Raw genomic sequence first — 20,943 nt, forward strand, 5'->3', positions numbered from 1 at the left:
AGACAGAATGGGACAGGGGCAGAGACAGAAGAAGAGAGAATCCCAAGAAGGTTCCAGACTTTCAGTGCAGAGCCCAATGAGGGGCTCGAAGCCATGAACCAAGAGATCATGATCTGAGCTGAAGTTGGGATGCTTAACTGACTGAGACACTCGGGCGCTCCCAGAATTATTTTGAAAGGGGCTCTATTTTTATAAGTGCTTATTATCCATAAAATGTTATCAATAATTTCATTATTACCCTCAAACTAGCTCACTGTTCACATCGAATTTTTCTCATTACTCTGAGGTTAGAATTTTCAAAGTATTATTCTTGCTGCAGTAATCAAACATATGAGCATTAAACTAGACAAAAAATGATACACTTTATACCATTGCTCACTAATACACAATGAACCAATTTATACCATTCCTATCAGATATGAATGCATATCTACTACATAAATCTTAAATGAGAGCAAACTATGAAACTATTAAAAGAGGGAAGAATTACAGGGACAAACTGAATTAGCTAAAGAAAAGTTCTGGGGCGCCTGGGTGGCTTGGTTGGGCATCCAACTTCGGCTCGGGTCATGATCTCACTCTTTATGGGTTCGAGCCCTGCATTGGGCTCTGTACTAACAGCTCAGAGTCTAGAGCCTGCTTCAGATTCTGTGTCTCCGTCTCCCTCTGTCCGTCCCCCACTCACCCTTTGTCTGTCTTTCTCTTTCTCTCAAAAATAAACAACAACAAAAAGTCCCTTGTATAGTTCCCACCCCTACAGAAGTTAAATAAATTACACAACATAAGTGAATTCTGTGGTACATATGACACTAGGAGCAGACTGGCAGAGACAAGTGTGAAAGGCTCATCTAAAGCCATTACATGTTTTAAAAGTGAGACATACAAAAATACAACACTGTGATGTCAAGTGCTTTCTTAATCCCAGCATTTTTAACCTAGGACTATATATCCATTCTCCTTTTTTAAAGCATATAGAATAAATTATAAAACAAGCATTTAAATAATATGGCAATTTAGAAAATATTTCCTAAGTTATTTGTTTACAAATAAAGATTATAAACTTGAATCCCTAAATTCACTTTGAATTAACTTGTCTTTTGATTCCATGATAGTAAGAACAAAGCAGAAGTAGACATTTGATAATGATTTTAAACCTTCATTCTGGGAGCCATTAACTAACTGATAATTCATGTGCTGTAACTAAGCTTTGCTTGCAAAACTCGGGTTGATTTATGTGAAAGAGAAAACATTATATAATTACTTCCCAAAATATGTCACGAAAATAGAATTGTACAGATGAAACCAAATTCTGCAGGCATAGAAAATCAAGAATTTTCTATGCATGAATTTTAACTCATTTTCCTTAATGCAAATTTTCTTTCTGACTCTTTTGCTGTCATATGAAGCAAGTGCTTATCAAATTTCTTTTTTTTTATGTTTATTTATTTTTGAGAGACAGAGACAGACTGTGAGCGGGGGAGGGGCAGACACACACACACACACACACACACACACACACACACACACACACACAGAATCCGGAGCAGGCTCCAGGCTCTGAGCTCTCAGCACAGAACCCGGGTAGGGGCTTGGAACTCACGAACTATGAGATCATGACCTGAGCCAAAGTTGGACGCCTAACCAACTGAGCCACCCAGGTGCCCCTCAAATTTCTATTATCATAGTAATCTTATTTTTAATCAAAGTGTTAGTAAAATTTCACCTCTATCTAATAACACAGAGCTTACTCAGCTTTTAACAAAGCTAATTCTAGGCATCTTTAAGCTTCAACTTTGTTTCAAGATTTTCACTTTTTTTTTAAACTTGTATCTATTTCATTGTAGTTTTCATTTTCTTTTCATTAGAATTTAATAAATTGGGTTACCTTTTTTCTAAGAGGTATGAATAACTAGATCTCAAATAAAAGGGGAAACGAGACACTTACTTTAGCTTTTCTTTAATTAAAATGATATAAAAGCTCTTTTAAAAATAAAATCAGTGCAACATTTCATTTAAATTATACAAGGATGCTCATTGATAAATCAATTACAATTTCATTATCTTACTTCCATTTTAATATACCTACTATCCATTTATAACTATAAAAAACACTTGTAAATTGAAAAATAAACAAAATTTTATAATTATAGAAACTACCAACAAAGAAACAGTCAAGAGTTATTAATTCTACACTTTTTTTAGGAACATTTAAAATTTGCCTCACAACATCCCTGTGAGGTGGGGAGTAAAGTTTTCATATATGACAACAAAAGAAATGGACCAAGATAGGAGTAACAGATTACACGTAGGAAAATGGCTATGTTAAGTCTTAAGGAAATGACATCTATAAACAGTTCTATTTCACAAGCTAGGTTACTTCTTTTCCATTCTTTTGTACCAGGAATAGTAGCTATTGGGATTCTCAAGAAACAGGAATTTTTCCTCATGAAGGGCTCTTAAGTCTTCCAAAAATTAAGTGGAGCAAAGGACAGGCATACCTTGGAGATACTGAGGATTCAGTTTCAGACCACCACAATAAAGTGACTATCACAATAAAGTGAGTCAAATGAGTTTTTGTGTGTGTGTCTCAGGGCATATAAAAGTTATGTTTACACTATACTGTAGTCTGTTAAGTGCACCATAGCAGTATGTCTAAAAAATTGTACATATCTCATTTAAGAAATACTTTATTGCTTTTTAGCATCTGAGCTTTCCAGAAAATTGCAATCTTTTTGCTAGTAGAGGGTCTTGCCTCAATGTTGATGGCTGCCGACTGATCAGGGTGGTGGGTGCTGAAGGTTGCGGTGGCTGTGGCAATTTCTTAAAATGAGACAACAAAGTCGGCTGTAGTAACTGACTCTTCCTTTCACCAACAAATTCTCTGTAGCTTGTGATACTGTTTGATAGCATTGAAGCATAGAACTTCTTTCAAAATTGGGAGTCAGTCCTCTCAAACCCTGCTGTTGCGTTATCACTTAGTTTATGTCATACTCTAAATCCTTTGGTGTCACTTGAATAATCTTCACAGCATCTTCTCCAGGAGTAGATTCCATCTCAAGAAACCACTTTCTTTACTCATCCATAAGAAGCAACTCCTCAACCGTTAAAACTTGATTGTGAGATTGCAGAAATTCAAATAATAATGATGAAAAGTTTGAAATATTGAGAGAATTACCAAAATATTACAAAGACGCATGACATAAGCAAATGCTGTTGAAAAAACAGTGCCAAATGGACTTGTTCAATTAGGGTTGCCACAGACCTTCAATTTGTAAAAAAAAAAGGGGGGGGGTTATCTAGTAAGTGCAATAAAGCAAACTCCAATAAAACAAGGTATGCCCATATAATAGGATTTTGCCAAAGGAAAAAAACATTTCTTTCTTCTGCTACATGGAAATATCTTATATGCTATCTAAGAATAAAAAGGAATTCTAACAGTCAAGTATCTTCTTTAAAGGTTCCACTTCTTTGGACTCTTCAAAGTTGAAACTGTGAAGATTAGGTATCTTAAAACTGTCAAGTTTCTTCCATGTTAGTTACGCTCTCTCAGTCAGGGGCTCTTTGCGTGGTTTCTATTGGATAAACTGCAGAACTTCTTCCACAGGAAATGGTGACTCCACTAAGCTCCAAAACTAAAGATGGCCACAGAAATCATCAGTCAGCCAAGGAAAATTGGCTTTCTTCTCAGAAGAAAAAATCCAACTTGGAGAACTGATCTTTTCTGACTTTATAAAAAAAACTATCCAGCAGGCATATTATATAATCTCAGTGTTCCTTGGACTCAGATAATACCCAGTGATATCGTTCTTCACATAATTTAATAAATATCAGTATTCATTTTCTATATATCCAAAGAAAAAAATCTATTATTTCGTAGAGCCAGAGAGGCCTTAGGTGGTCTCTTTAATAGTACCTTAGTTTGTGAGTAAAGCATACCCTAGAATGATCTAATCACAAGAAACTATTAAGCCAAAGGATTAAATATACTTTCTAAAGACTCTTTTATTAAATGCTTTTTGATTAATTTCATGTTATAGACTCCAAGGCTACTAGGAAGAAAATTTCTTTCTATGCTTATGTTTAAGGTTTCTTATTAATTATCATGAAGAATTTCTACTGGTGAAAATCAAAAATTGAAGCAAAACATAAAGACCCTCTTTGGTGCCCAAGGTAACAAAGACTGAAAAAATTTGGTTTAATTTAGCTTGTGACTTAGTTTTCTAATTTATATGCATAGGCAGCCTTTAAAGTGTCCCATAATATGATTATAACATCCCTATGTTGCTTAAAGGTTAATGTACAAATAAGCCCAAAACTCACTTAGACTACACGCATCCACAAATACCTGCACTATGTTATAAACCAGGAAGAACACTACTGACACAAAACAAGTATTGATAACATAACAGATGATTTAAGATAATCATAAACTAACATTTCTATGATGCAATAAGGAAATATATCTGATGACTCTTATGGAGTAATAATCACACTAGAAATCAGAGTTATGTTAAATGAATAATTTTTAATGTCTATTTCTATTTACAGAAAGAACATGCTTTATATTCACTAAAATAATGTTGTGATTTATCCAGTATCTCTTTTTAGGTTTTTTTAATGTTTTAAATTTATTTTTGAGAGAGAAAGAGAGAGAGAGAGAGAGAGAGAGAGAGTGCACAGTGGGGGAGGGGCAGAGAGAGGGGCATAGAATCTGAAGCAGGCTCCAGGCTCTGAGCTGTCAGCACCACAGCCAAACAGGGGGCTCAAACTCACAAACTTTGAGCTCATGACCTGAAACAAAGTTGGACGCTTAACTGACTGGGCCACCCAAGCGCCCCTACCTACTATCTTTTTGAAAATCCTTAATCTTTTATAAAAAAGGAAGGGTTTAGATGGTGGAAGAGTAGGACAATCCTTAGCTCACCTCTTCCCTAGAACATAGCAACATAAATATCAAATCATTCTAAACACCCAAGAAATTGATCTGAAGACTCAGAGAACAAAGCTGCAAATCTACAAGCAGAAAAAATGACTACCTTGTGGAAGATAACAACTGTGGAGTTGATTTGAGGGAGAAAAGAGGCACAGGAGTTGCAGAGGGGAGGGAGCAAGAGAGGAGCGAGAGAGAAAGAGAAAAATTATGAAAACACGTGCAGGGAATTACACACAAAAAAATTCTTCCCTAAAACTACTGACTGGGAAACAGGAGAGGGTTTAAATATTTCAAGTTTTTCATCATAGCAGAATGCAGAGTCTGAAGTTTGGGAGGTCCATGCTACTGCCAGGGTTAGGCCTGGCAGTGCTCTGGTGGGGAAGGAGGGCAGGTAGCAGGCAGTGTGGTTTAAGGATCCCCTGGGTCACATGGAGGAAGAGTTCCTCTGCTTGAAAGTGCATTTGGCAGAGGTGATATGGTTTCCTCAGGGGCAAAAGACCTAGCAGGCACCACTGAGATGCCCTGCTCACCAGCATAGGAACAAAGACACCAGCTGAGGGCAGCAAACCTAGGTGCTGACTTTGTGCTGTGATTTACCATAAACTCTGAACCGCTGTGCCACCGTTTTCTAGGACAGACTGGCACCGGCCACAGTGTGGGGGAGACCCTCCCCCTGGGGATAAGCACAGGGTTAGACTGTGGGGTCTCTAAAGTTCAGAAGTTTGAAACACAGCCACATCTGAGATAAAACACAGGAGGGCTATGCAGCCTACCAGGCAGACAGCTTGGATACAGGGTGAAGGTGGGGATCTGACAGAATCCAGGGACACAGGAGGGGTGACTGCTCTTCTGTGAGGGCTTCCTGAGGAGTGGTGGGCACGAGCTCCCCACTCTGGAGGCAAGAGAGCATGGCAAAGTCATTTTCACCCTCTGCCCACCAGCACTGACCCACCTCTGTGAGCTAAACAGAGCCACCAAGTGGAGACTGGAGCCGTTACACCAAGCCCTGCCCGGACACGCCCTGCAGACAGCATCTCCACTAGGGCAAGAACACCTGAGAAACAGCATAAGAGCCCTTCTTCCAGAAGACCAGCAAAAATCACTGGCAGATACCAAGTCTATTGATTATAGGGTGCTACAAGGCTTTAGCTCTAAGGAAATAGGATCCAGCTTCCTTTTTATTTTTTATTATTTATTTTTACTATTTAAAGTATAAACTATATATTTTTTCCTGTTATTTTCTGGATCTAGCTTCTTTTACCAAGCAGACCAAAACACACTTAGGAGCTAGTTGCTTTTGTCTTTGTTTTTGTTTTACCCCTGGACAAAATGACAACATGGAGGAATTCACCCCAAAAGAAAGAACAGAAAGTAGAGGGGCACCTGGATGGCTCAGTTGGTTATGTGTCTGATTCTTGATTTCACCTCAGGTCATGATCTCATGGTTTGTGAGTTCAAGTCCCATATTGGGCTCTGTGCTGACACTGCAGAGCCTGCTTGGGATTCTCTCCTTCCCTCTGACCTTCCCCTGCTTGCTTTCCAGTACGCGCTCTCTCGCTCTCTCTCTCTTTCCTCTCTCAAAAACAAAGAATAAACTTTAAAAAAAAGAAAAAAAGAACAGAAAGTAGAAATTACGGCCAGGGATTTAATCAAGATAGGTATAAGTAAGATGTCTGAACTAGAATTAAAGCTGGGCTTGAAAAAAACACAGAAGCCACCAAAGAATCACTTCGGGCAGAGGTAAAAGAATGAAAATCTAGTCAGGCTGAAATTAAAAATGTGAAAACTGAGATGCAAACCCTCATAACAATGAGGATGGATAAAGCAGAGGAACAAATCAGTGATAGAGAAGAAAAAATTACGAAAATAATGAAGCTGAAAAGAAGAGGGAAACAAAGGTATTAGACCACAAAGGTAGACTTAGGGAATTCAGCAACTTCTTAAAACATAACATTCATATCACAGGAGTCCCAAAAGATGAAGAGGAAAAGGAGCAGAAGGCTTATTTGAGCAAATTGTGGCTAAAAACTTCCCTATTCCGGGAAAGGACACATACACTGAAATCCAAGGAGTAGAGAGAACTTCTATTTAATTAAAAACAAAAAACAAAAAACTGGCCATCACCTAAACATATAGTCAAATTCACAAAATACAGAGAAAAAGGAAAGAATCCTAAAAGCAACCAGGAAAAAAAGTCTTTAACCTACAAGGGAAGAGAGATCAGATCTGAAGCAGATTTGTCCACAGAAACTTGGCAGGCCAGAAGGGAATAGCAGGATATATTCAACGTGCTGAATGGGAAAAAAATGCAGCCAAGAATACTTTATTCAGCAAGGCTGTCATTCAGAATAGAGGAAGAGATAGAGTTTTCCAGACAAAAACTAAATGAGTTTGTTACCACTAAACCAGCCCTGCAAGAAATACTAAAGGGGACTGAGTGGGGGGAAAAAAGACCAAAACCAACAAAGACTAGAGAGGAACACAGAACATCACCAGAAATGCCAGCTTTACAGGTAACACAAAGGCACTAAATTCATATCTATCAACAATCACTCTGAATATAAATGGATTAAAAGCGCCAATTAAAAGACATAGGGTATCAGAATGGATAAAAAAAAAAAAAAAAAAAAACAAGATCCATCTACATGCTGCCTATAACTCATTTTAGACCTAAAGACACCATCAGAAAGTGAAGGGATGGAGAACCATCTAGCATGCTAATGCATGTCAAAAAAAAGCTGGAGTAGCTATAGACAAACTAGATTTTAAAACAAAGACTGTAATAAGAGATGTCAAAGGGCATTACATCATAATTAAGGGGTCTATCCATGCAGAAGACCTAACAATTGTAAATATTTATGTCCCCAATGTGGCAGCACCCAAATATTTAAATCAATTAATCACAAACATAAAGAAACTCATTGATAATACAATAGTAGCAGGGGACTTTAACTCCCCACTTACAACAATGGACACATCAGTGAAGCAGAAAATCAACAAGGAAACAATGGCTTTGAATGACACATGGGGTGGGACGGACTTCACAGCATATTCAGAACATTTCATCCTAAAGCAGCAGAATACACATTCTTTTTGAATGCACTTGAAACATTTTCCAGAACAGATCACATACTGGGTCACAAATCAGCCCTCGACAAGTACAAAAAGACTGAGACCATACCACACATTATTTTCAAACCACAACCCTATAAAACTTGAAAAGGAACAGGAAATAAAGCCTAAAACCATCAGAAGAAGGGAAATAATAAATACACCACCTAACCTCACACCTAAAGGAGCGAGAAGAGGAACAGCAATAAAACAGCCTAAAGCCAGCGAAAGAATGGAAATAATAAAGACTAGAACAAAAATAAGTGATATAGAAATAAATGAATAAACAAAAAACAGTAGAACACATCAATGAAACTAAGAGCTGGTTCTTAGAAACAATTAATAATTAATAAACCTCTAGCCAGACTTATCAAAAAGAGAAAGGACCCAAACAGATAAAATCATGAATGAAAGAGGAGAGATCACAATCAACATCACAGAAATACAATTTTAAGAGAATATTATGAAAAATTATATGTCAACAAAGTGGGAAATCTTGACGAAATGGACAAATTCCTAAAAACATACAAACTACCAAACTGAAACAGAGGAAATAGATTTCAACAAACTCATAACCAGCTAAAAAACTGAATCAGTAATCAAAAATCTCCCAACAAACAAAAGTCCAGGACCACATGGCTTTGCAGGGGAATTTTATCACACAGTTAAAGAAGAGTTAATACCTATTCTTTTCAAATTGTTTCAAAAAAATGGAAATGAAAGGAAAAATTCTAAACCTCTTCTACAAGGCCAACATTACCTTGATTCCAAAACCAAAGAACCCACTAAAAAGAATTACAGGACAATATCCCCAATGAACATGGACACAAAAATTCTGAAGAAGATACTAGCAAACTGAATCCAATGGTACATTAAAAGAATTATTCACCATGATCAAATGGGATTTATTCTTGGGTTGCAGGGCTGGTTCAATATTCACAAATCAATCAACGTGATACACCACATTAATAATAGAAGGATAAGAACCATATGATCCTCTCAGAAGATGCAGAAAAAGCATTTGACAAAACACAGCATCCATTCTTAATAAAAACCCTCAACAAAGTAGGGATAGAAGGAACATACCTCAACATCATGAAGGCCATATACAAAAAACTCACAGCTAATAGCATCCTCAATGGAGGAAAACAGAAAGCTCTTCCCCTACAGACAGTGATGTCCTCTCTCACCATTACTATTTAATACAGTAGTGGAAGTCTTAGCCTCAGTAATCAAATAACAAAAAGAAATAAAATAAAATCTGCAAGGAGGAAGTCAAACTTTCACTATTTGCAGACAACAAGATACTCTATGTAGAAAACCTGAGGGGCGCCTGGGTGGCGCAGTCGGTTAAGCATCCGACTTCAGCCAGGTCACGATCTTGCAGTCCGTGAGTTCGAGCCCCGCGTCGGGCTCTGGGCTGATGGCTCAGAGCCTGGAGCCTGTTTCCGATTCTGCGTCTCCCTCTCTCTCTGCCCCTCGCCCGTTCATGCTCTCTCTCTGTCCCAAAAATAAATAAATGTTGAAAAAAAAAAAAAAAAGAAAAGAAAACCTGAAAGATTCCACCAAAGAATTGCTAGAACTAATTAATACATGAATTCAGCAAAATCACAGGAAATAAAATCAATGTACAGAAATCTGCTGCATTTCTAAACACCAACAATGAAGCAGCAGAGAAAGAATCAAGGAATTGATCCATTTACAATTGCACCAAAAGTCATTCGATACCTAGGAATAAACCTAACCAAAGAGGTAAAAGATCTCAACTCTGAAAACTAAAGAACATTTATGAAAGAAACTGAAGAGGACACAAAGAAAGGGAAAAACATTCCATGCTCATGGATTGGAAGAATAAGCATTGTTAAAATATCTATGCTACCCAAAGCAATTGACACATTTAAGGCAATCCTTATTAAAATACCACTAGCATTTTGCACAGAGCTCGAATAAACAATCCTAAAATTTGTATGGAACCACAAAAAATCCCGAATGTCCAAAATAATCCTGAAAAAGAAAAGCAAATCTGGAGGCATCATGATTGTGGACTTCAAGGTATATTACAAAGCTTTAATCATCAAGACAGTATGGTACTGCCACAAAAACAGACACACAGATCAATGGAACAGAATAGAAAACCCATAAATGGACTCACAACTATATGGTCAACTCATCTTTGACAAAGCAGGAAAGAATATTCAATGGAAAAAAGGCAGTCTCTTCAACAAATGGTGTTGGGAAAACTGGACAACATGCAGGAGAATGAAACTGGGCCACTTTCTTACACCATACACAAAAATAAGTTCAAAGTGGGTAAAGACCTAAATGTGAGACAGGAAACCATCAAAATCCTAGAGGAGAACACAAGTAAAAACCTCTTTGACCTTAGCCGGAGCAACTTCTTATCAGACACCTCGCCATAGAAAAGGGAAACAAAGGCCAAGATGAATTATTGAGACTTCATCAAGATAAAAATCTTCTGCATGGCGAAGGAAACAATCAACAAAACTGAAAGGCAGCATGCAGAATGGGAGAAGGTATCTGCAAATGACATATCTGATAAAGGGTTAATAACCAAACTCTGTAAAGAACTTATCAAACTCAACACCCAAAAAACAAATCAGCCAGTTAAAAAAAATGAGAAGACATGAACAGACATTTTTCTTCTTCTTCCAGTTTTTTTTAATGTTTATTTATTTTTGAGAGAGAGAGACACAGCATGAGTGGGAGAAGGGCAGAAAGAGAGGGAGACACAGAATCTGAAGCAGGCTCCAGGCTCTGAGCTGTCAGCACAGAGCCTGATGTGGGGCTCAAACTCGCAAACCATAAGATCATGACCTGAGCTGAAGTTGAACGCTCAACCAACTGAGCCACCCAGGTGCTCCAACACTTTTCTTTTGTAAAATTTTTTTTAATGTTTATTTATTTTTGAGAGACAGAGTGTGAGTGGGGGAGGAGGAGAGAGAGAGGGAGACACAGAATCTGAAGCAGGCTCCAGGCTCTGAGCTGTCAGCACAGAGCCTGATGCAGGGCTCAAACCCATGAACCGTGAGGTCATGACCTGAACTGAAGTTGGACGCTTACCGACTGAGCCACCCAGGAACCCCTGACACTTTTCTTTAAAGATAATGTTTATTTATTTTGAGAAACAGAACGTGCACACAAGTGTGGGAGGGACAGAGAGAAAGGAAGAGAGAGGAAGAGAGAGTATCCCAAGCAGGCTCCAGGCTGTCAGCACAAAGCCCGATGCAAGGCTCAATCTCATGAACCATGAGATCATGACCTGAGGTGAAATCGAGAGTCAGTCGCTTAATCAACTGAGCCACCCAAGTGCCCCAATAGATATTTTTCCAAAGATGTCCAGATGGCTAAAAGAAAAGATGCTCAACATACCTAATCATCAGTGAAATGCAAATCAAAACCATAATGAGATACCACTTCACACCAGACAGAATGGTTAAAATTAACAACACAAGAAATAACAAGTGTTGGCGAGGATGTGGAGACAGGGGAACCTTCTTGCACTGTTGGTGGGAATGCAAACTGGTACAGCCACTCTGGAAAACAGTATGGAGGTTCCTCAAAAAGTTAAAAATAGAACTACTAGATATCTCCCAAAGGATACAAAGTACAGAATCTAATGGGTACACGCACCCTGATGTTTATAGAAGCATTATCAACAATAGCCAAACTATGGAGAGAGCCCAAATGTCCATTCATTGATGAATGGATACAGAAGATATGGTATACATGTACAATGGACTATTACTCAGCCATCAAAGAGAATGAAATCTTGCCATTTGCAACAATGTGGATGGAGACAGAGTATATAATGCTAAACGAAGTAAGTCCGTCAGAGAATGACAAATACCAAATTATTTCATTCATTCATGTGGAATTTAAGAAACAAAACGGATGAACATATGGGAAGGGGAAAAAAAGAAAAAAGAGAGTGGAAAACAAACCATAAGAGAATCTTAAAGAAAGAGAACTGAGGGTTGACGGAGGGAGGAGTGTGGGGCATGGGCTAGATGGGTGATAGATATTAAGGAGGGCACTTGGTATGATGAGCACTGGGTGTTGTATGTAAGTGATGAATCAGTGAATTCTACTCCTGAAACCAATATTGCACTGTATGTTAACTAACTGGAATTTAAATAAAAATCTGAAAAAAATAAAAGAATCAATGAAACAAAAATAAATGAATAGGGCTTATTTTTACTAATTATTTTATTTATTTTTATTATTTTTTTTTAACGTTTATTTATTTTTGAGACAGAGAGAGACAGACCATGAACGGGGGAGGGGCAGAGAGAGAGGGAGACACAGAATCCGAAGCAGGCTTCAGGCTCTGAGCCGTCAGCCCAGAGCCCAATGTGGGGCTCGAACTCACGGACCACGAGATCATGACCTGAGTTGAAGTCGGACGCTTAACCGACTGAGCCACCCAGGTTCCCCTTTACTAATTATTTTAATATAAAAAATCAATGAAGAAAAAAGTCACTCAAAAATCAGATAAGGAAGTAAATGTACCCCTACTACCACCATTCATAAAAGCTGCTCTACATACTTTGGAAAGATAAAAAGCTAGAAAACTGGAAGGTTTCATAATTTTAGATAGAAAAACTAAGGCCTAGTGATGTGCTTTTAAAAAATATCGATAGGGGAAACTGGGTGGCTCAGTCAGTTAAGCTCTTGATTTCAGCTCAGCTTATGATCTCGAGGCTCGTGAGTTTCAGCCCCACATTGGGCTCCAGCGGCACTGGCAGTGTGGGGCTGCTTGGGATTCTCTCTCTCTCCATCTCTCTCTCTGCCCCTCCCCAACTCAGGCACGCACTCTCTCTTTCACTCTCAATCTCAAAATAAAGAAACTTTAAAAAATAAAATAAAAAATATTAACATTTTTATAAAGGAATTCTTCCTCTCCATTAAGTTCTTTTTATCAGTTAAAGAAACTATCAAACACAAGGAAAGCATATTGCTGTATTTGTCAAAGCACAGATTTCTAAAGCTACCAACTAAGGGGAGGAAATCACTAACCAACTAGAGTATCAATGGAAAAAAACGTCAAAAAACTAGGAATATAAAGAGCATCTATGAAAAATCTGTAGATACTGTCATACTTAATGATAAAAAACTTAAAGCTTCCCCCCCTAAGATAATGAACAAGACAAGGATGTCCACTCTTGTCCCTTCTATTCAGCATATACTGGAGGTTCTAGACAGGGCAATTGGTCAAGAAAATGAAACAAAATCTAGATGGGAAAGGAAGAAATGTTATTATCTCTATTTGCAGATGACATGATTTTGTATATAAACATCCTAAGGAAGTAACTAGAAACTATTAAAATTATATGTTTTGTAAGTTTATGGGACACAAGATCACTGTATAAAAACCATCTTATTTCTATATACTAGGAATGAACAATTAGAAAGTGAAATTAAGAAAATAATTTCAATAACAGCATCAAAAAAACAATATTTAGGAATACATCTAACAAAAGAAATGTAAAAATTACATTCTGAAAACTAAACAACACTATTGAAAGAAATTGCAGAGGTAAATAAATAGGAAAACATCCCAGGTTCACTGACTGATAGACTTCACATTAAGATGACCCATGAAATTGTTCTACAGATTCAAGGCAATTCCTATCAAAATTCCAATGGGCTTCTTTACAGAAACTCACAGGCTGATCCAAAAACTTATGCAGAAATTCTAGGGTCTCAGAATAGTTGAAGCAGTCTTGAAAAGGAAGAATAAAGTTGGAGGACCTAAATTCCGAATTTCAAAACATACTACAAACTTATAATCGTGAGGACAGTGTGGTACTGGCATAATATAGATAGATCAGTGTGTTAGAATTCAGAGTTCAAAAATAAACCCTCAAATGTACAGTCAACTGATTTTTGACAAGGATGCCAAGACAATTCAATAAGACAAGAATGATCTGTTCAACAAATAGTGCCAGGACAAGTGGATATCCACAGGCAAAAGAATGAAGTGGAGCCTCTATCTCACAATGTACAGAAAAAAATAACTCAAAAATTAGCCTAAATGTAAGAATTCAGACTGTAAAACGCTCAGGAAAAAACACGTGTAAACCTTCATTACCTTGAATTACAACATGGTTTCTTAGATGTGACACGAAAGTGTAAGAAATGGAACAAAGTAGGTAAATTAGACTTAATTAAAATGTAAAGCTTTTGTGTTGCAAAGGACACAATCAAGAAGGGGAAAAGACAGGGGCACCTGGGTGGCTCAGTTGCTTAAACATCCGACTTCGGCTCAAGTCATGATCTCATAGTTTGTGGGTCTGAGCCCCGCAGCAGGCTCTGTGCTGACAGCTCAGAGCCTGGAGCCTGCTTCAGATTCTCCGTCTCCCTCTCTTTCTGCCCCTCCCTTTCATGCTCTTTCAAAAATAAATAAATTTTTTAAAAAATTAAAAAAAAAAAGGGAAGGGGAAAAGGCAACCTACAGAATTGGAGGGAATATCTGCAAATCATTATCTGATCAGGGGTTTCTATATCCGGAATATATAAAGAATTACAACCCAACAACAAAGATAGACCAAACAACCCAAATGAAAATGGACAAAGGATCTGAGTAGCCATTTCTCCAAAGAAGATATACAAGTGGCCAACAAGCACATGAAAAGATACCCAATAATATTAGCTATCAGGGAAATATGTACAATTCGAAACCATAATGAGATAGCGTTTAACACCTACTAGGATAGCTATACTCAAAAAGACATCTAATACCAAGTGTTTCTGATAATGTAAAGAAACTGGAACCCTTATACACTGCTGCTGTAAATGGCGCAGCTGCTTTTGCAAAAACAGTTTGGCAGCTCCTCTAAAGGTTAAACATCAAATTACCATATGACCCGACAATTCTAGTTGTACAATGTATGTGGAGAACTGAAAACATATAGCCACACAAAAACCTGTACACAAATATTCACAGCAGCAGCATTATTCATAACAATGGTGTAACGTTCAAAAAGTGAAAACAGGGGCGCCTGGGTGGCACAGTCGGTTGAGTGTCCGACTTCAGGCAGGTCACGATCTCGCGGTCCGTGAGTTCGAGCCCCACGTCGGGCTCTGGGCTGATGGCTCAGAGCCTGGAGCCTGTTTCAGATTCTGTGTCTCCCTGTCTCTCTGGCCCTCCCCCGTTCATGCTCTGTCTCTCTCTGTCCCAAAAATAAATAAACGTTGAAAAAAAAAAAAATCAAAAAGTGAAAACAACACAAATGTCTACCAACTAATGAGTGGATTAATAAAGTCTAGTATATCCACACAATGGAGTATCATCCAGCAATACAAGGAAATGAAGTATTGATACACTCTACAATGCGGATGAACCTTGAAAAACTCATTCTCAGTAAAGAATTCAGTCACAAAAGACCAGATATATAATTCTATTGATACAGACTATCTAGAATGGGCAAATCTACAGAGACAGAAAATCAGTGATTGCCTTGGGTTGGGGGAAGGAGGGACAGTGCGTGAAAGGGAAAAAGAAAGTAACTGCTAATGGGTACAGGGCTTTGGGGGAGATGATGAAAATGTTTTAAAATTGACTGTGGTATTGGCTGCACAACTCTACAAAATATACTAAATACCTCCTGAATTGTACACTTTATACAGGTAAATGGCTAAGTGTGTGAATTACACCTCAATAAAGTAGTTACTAAAATTACTGATGGTAATATTAATAGCTAAGTGGATCCTGTTAGAATTTAAAAGGTTAAACTAATTATTCTTTATATTATCTTTGTCGGCCCTGTCTAGTATATGGTGTATTTTTCTTGGTAATGATCAAGATGTACCAACTTCTCTGTCATCTCAGTAATGGTAAAAACACACATTTATTTGCTCAAGAAATTCACTAATTTATCTATTACATATCTAAATGGCTTGAAACTATATGAGACACCAAGAAATGCAAGCCAGTAAGACTTACTCCACAAGCTAAGAATCTAGTAGATGAATTTAACAAGTAATGGTAAATATGGGTTGAACAATGACAAATATCCAGATGAAAAGTATCTTGAAATGTGACACAGAAAACAAACCCTCTTGGAGTTTAGCAGCAGGAGTGCTGCCTCAACCAGGATGGACCCTAATGATCGATGTCTTTGGAGACCTCTCTGTTCTAATCTAGCCATTAGCAAACACTGATGCTGCATACCCCTTCCCTGGACTCGCTTCCACTTCTGTAAAATGACGTGGGTAGACTATGTAATATAAAGTTCCTTCTATCTCCAAAGTTCTATTTGTTTGTTTATTTTTGAGAGAGAGAGCGCAAGGAGGAGAGGGGCAGAGAGAGAAGGAGACACAGAATCCAAAGCAGGCTCCAGGCTCTGAGTTGTCAGCACAGAGCCTGACGTTGGGCTCAAACTTACAAACCGCGAGATCATGACCTGAGCCAAAGCTGGACGCTTGACCGACTGAGCCACCCAGTGCCCCTATCTCCAAAGTTCTAATATCGACGTTTAGACTTCAGTTTAGTCCAGTCATAAAAATTAACTCTTTTGTTTCCACTGGATACACGGCCAAGTTAAATTGTCAGGGAAAATGGCAAAATGATGGAAAATAAATACAAGTAAAATGTACATTTATTTAACTGGTTAGTCATATTTACATTTTATATACCCTATAAGGAAGGTTTAGTCCCTAGGGCATGACTACCTTCAATACTTTTCAGTGTACTGTGAGCTTATTGCCATATGAAATGTGTTCTCTCAATCTTTACTTCTGTGAAATGTACATAGTACAATTCTTAATTAAAAAAAAAAAAATCAGTAGTCCTGAAATTCACTTCTTTGAGTCAAATAATAAGTGCTTGTGTTGACCTTGGTAAGAGATGAAATTTTTAAAAAACACATTTTGGTCACAACTGGTTTTAAAAACAAAGAATATAAGTATTGCCTAATTTTACAAAAAAAAATACATCACTGAAACATTCTGCAGTGCTTTTTAGATAAAAAGAAAAATTATTATCAAAAGGATAAAAAATTATTCTGTTACAATAAAGCATTTTAGCATCTTTCACGTTATTCAGGTACTTAAGAACATTGTTTATTAACACACTATTTTTAAAATTTCTTTATACAAACTAGGAAATTTCAAAGAAAATTAGACTAAGTCAGTTAAACTCAAGACTTAAACTTGTTAAGAATGACTGAATTTCAAAGAATATAGCTAGTTTTACATTTTAGTTTCAAAGTTTTATGAACCTGTAGGTGTAACTTCAGTTGACTGAAGCCCTACCAAGGGTATTCAGTGCATGTACTCAATTTTTGTAAGGGAAACTGTTGCATTCATATTTACTGACTGTCTACCATGCTAAACACCAGGAATACAAATGGATAAAACACAATCCCTGCCGCAGGAGAAACTGATAATTTCATGTTAACCTCCACATATTAAGTTAGGAGGTAATAGAGATTTAATAGAGGAGGACATGTAATTCAACACGAGGGCACCAGAGTAAGGTTTACTGGAGGCAGTGGTGCTGAAGCTTGAAGGGATATGTAAGGGTCAAACAGTCGGTGGCTGAATTAAAGGCAGAGGTGGGTGGTAGGCAGTATGGAGTGTGGGTACAAGGCCATTGCAAAGAGAAGGAAGGACATTCCCAAAACAAGGAAGCAAAGACTTGCAGATGAGAAACAGCATGGTTGCTGCTATATGGAGAACTACAAGCAATTTGGGGCAACAGCAACAGAAGCACAGGATGAGGAGGCTGAGGAAGCCTCATGTGATGACCATGGAGTGGTCTATATATATACCATGCCACTGAAACTGTGTGATTTTTGTTTGTGAACGAACACCTGTCAGAGTAATATGTCACCAAAGAGGACATACCCAGGATTCATCTGCAAATATATCCTCCCAAATACCTCCACCAAGAGTTTATAAGTTATTACAACAACAAATATTACTAGCTAGAAATTGCTTAAAATTCTTCCCATGAGTTAAACCATACGTAAATCAAAGTTTCCTCTGGAAAGTGTAGACTAGAAACCGGATGGGTCATCTAGTCCCCACCCCTCTGTGTGACCTTATTTTTTAAAAACTTTATTACCTTCAGATGAACCTTGCACACTTCACTTTACTACAGACCTCACCATTTCTTCCACACCACAAGTGTCACACATTTACATAGCCTGTTTGACTTCTGCCTCTGTACACATCTTGATCTTGTCCCTTACTTCTCTAATAAGAGGGAAAATGGGAAGCCAAATTCAAAGAACATTTTCCTCTAAGTCCTAGAACAGAACTATCCATATCACATACCTCCCTTCCAACATAATCTCCACTATGGTCTTTTAAAAACAGAAATGAAACAATAAAAGGAAATTTAAAAGCCCTCTACAGGGAAGAGATCATAGTTAATCTAGGATCAATCTGTCCCATTGTGAATAACCACACCTCTAACTCCAGCTAGTAATTTTGAAAATAGAAGCTCACAATCACTGGAATGGACTGGTAAACATTCTTTCCTATTAATGACACTGGTAGGGGGAAGAAGGAGAAGGGACTAATCCCTGATGGAGGTGAATTAGTAATGTCTTTGTCTCATATGAATAGTATTTTTCTTCTTACAAATAACCTGTATTAAGTGTTAACACCTGAAAAAATGCTTCAGCAAATTTCCACATTTTCTTCAAAATATTTTGGAAGACGTTAGAAGAGAATAAGGATTAGTTCTTGAAAAACGCAAAGTAAAAATTTAAGTATACTTATTTAGAAAGCTAATAAAGTAAACACTTCGGGTCACTAAACTCTATTTTTTTATTGCCTGTTATTCAAAAATACATACATTGTTTCTCACTTCCCAGAGAATGTAAATTGTATCCATTACTGAATTACTATAGCACCTCTTATAAAATGATACCTGTTCACAATGAAGGTAAAGGAAATTCTGACATTTCTAAATTGTTAAGTTACAATCTTTCATAATCTTAATTTTTAAAAAACCTACTCTAAATTTTGAGGTTCCATGGTGGAAAAATAACAATAATTATGTCGTTTTTAACTGTTACTATAAGGGAAATCCTACAACTTAAATTTTCATCTATAATTATATTCATGATAAAGCACTTCTTGTGAACTCAAGTCCCAGTTTTACACACAAAATCTTAAAAAAAATTTTTTTTAAATATTTTTATTTATTTTTGAGACAGAGACAGAGCATGAGCAGGGGAAGGGCAGAGAGAGTGAGAGACAGAATCTGAAGCAGGCTCCAGGCTCTGAGCTGCCAGCACAGAGCCCAACGCAGGGCTCGAACTCATGGAACTGCGAGATCATGACCTGAGCTGAAGTCAGATAGATACTTAACCGACTGAACCACCCAGGCGCCCCATACACACAAAATCTTATCCAAACAAGAGTCAGCCACAGAAATTATATCTAGTTTAGTTCCCAACTAAAATCTTGTAAATTTTGCCTACTATCCATAAAAGGGGGAGACAGAAGGCACAGCTGTGGAGAGTATAGAACCCCAGAACTCAAAACTTTTTTCTTGTTTCTATCATCTTTCAAGTCAGTACAAACTGTATTTGATTCAAGATAAAGCACTTCTTAACAATTCTAACATATAAGTAAAACTGTGTGTAACATTTCCAATGAAATTTAGTTTTTGAAACTGTACAAAAATCCCTCATCAGTTTTAAAATAGTAGCTTTCTGAAACTCTGATAATGGATGAATTAATCTATTAAATAGGAATGAAATGAACCCACCCAGATTCCATAAATTTGAGTAAAATTATAGTTATGCTGATTTAAAGCAAAATCAATGTACTAAAGAGTGATATTTCTGCATACATCCTTTAATGAGTATCTGTTGGAAACACACAAAGTGGCAGAAAAATCTCTTTAACAGAAGACACATGCAGTACCCCCAAAATGTAGAAGTTCTAGCAGCACCATAAGAATATATTATTGAAACATTAAAAGAATGTAAATATAATCAGTGCTTAAAAGAACCTTTTTCCATTAAGATAACCAAAACGTTATTAAAATTCGTCACTACGAAAATAGTTTCACGAACTACTAATGCATGTGTATGTCTGTTCTGGACTCTCAGAAATATGGTAACAGCACTTATTTATCAACATATTCCTGTATATTTGGGAGCATAAATTTACAATGAACAAAATAAAAGTTTTAGTTTTCAGTATTACGTTGTAACACCAGGACACTAATAAAATTAACTATTTCCAAGAGAATTTTAAACAGCTTTAAATCTTAAAAAAACAAATCCTATATTTTCTTCTTCTTAAGTGCTAACAAGTAATTTCAGAATTCTATACAGTCAATGTTATGAAGAAACAATAACTCCCTGGAAGGAGAAAACAAAACCTTCACCCAACTGTATATGCTGCTCTATTAGCATATAAGCTCTTCATTTAGTATATAGCTAATCCAAGACTAAGGTCTCAAAGGATGCCCTGAACACTTCAGTTGGTCAGTGTATACCTGCTCAGTCCCAAAATGATTTTTATCACTTAGGTTAAAAAATATTTTAAGAAAATATAGCAAGTTAGATAAAATGTAATGCTATTTCCTCAAAGAAATTAGTGAATATTTTCATCCTCACAAACTCCCTTGTTTACACACCCTAAACTTTAAAAAAGCGTTTAAATAAATACATTATAAATTTATTAATTTATTGAAACTTAGTGAGAATGTTTTTGCATAGCTTATGGCAAGGGCATAAAACAGTACTTTAGCACTTGACTAAGGAGTATTTAACAGCCCATACATTTCAAAATTTAGTTCAGAAGTATAATTACAAATCAAAGAGTAAATAATTCAAGGTAACCTGACAATGCCACTGAATTAGAGAATATAAAAAACTGTACTACCCTCGTAAATAAGTTTTTAAAAA

The 20,943-nt window shown here is 37.0% G+C and overlaps 1 protein-coding gene and 1 long non-coding RNA gene across 4 annotated transcripts in view; both read right to left on the minus strand.

Moving 5' to 3' along the window:
• Positions 1–20,943, minus strand: part of HOMER1 (homer scaffold protein 1) — a 135,854-nt gene that overhangs the window by 46,290 nt on the left and 68,621 nt on the right. The gene's annotated exons all lie outside the window — the stretch shown is intronic.
• LOC128316003 (uncharacterized) lies at positions 1,941–12,997 on the minus strand. Its single transcript, XR_008299311.1, has 2 exons — positions 9,597–12,997; positions 1,941–9,366 (listed from the first exon to the last, which is right to left on the minus strand). It is a non-coding gene; the product is annotated as an uncharacterized LOC128316003 (long non-coding RNA).

Source organism: Acinonyx jubatus, chromosome A1, assembly GCF_027475565.1.
Source record: "Acinonyx jubatus isolate Ajub_Pintada_27869175 chromosome A1, VMU_Ajub_asm_v1.0, whole genome shotgun sequence".
Taxonomy (NCBI): Eukaryota; Metazoa; Chordata; class Mammalia; order Carnivora; family Felidae; genus Acinonyx; species Acinonyx jubatus.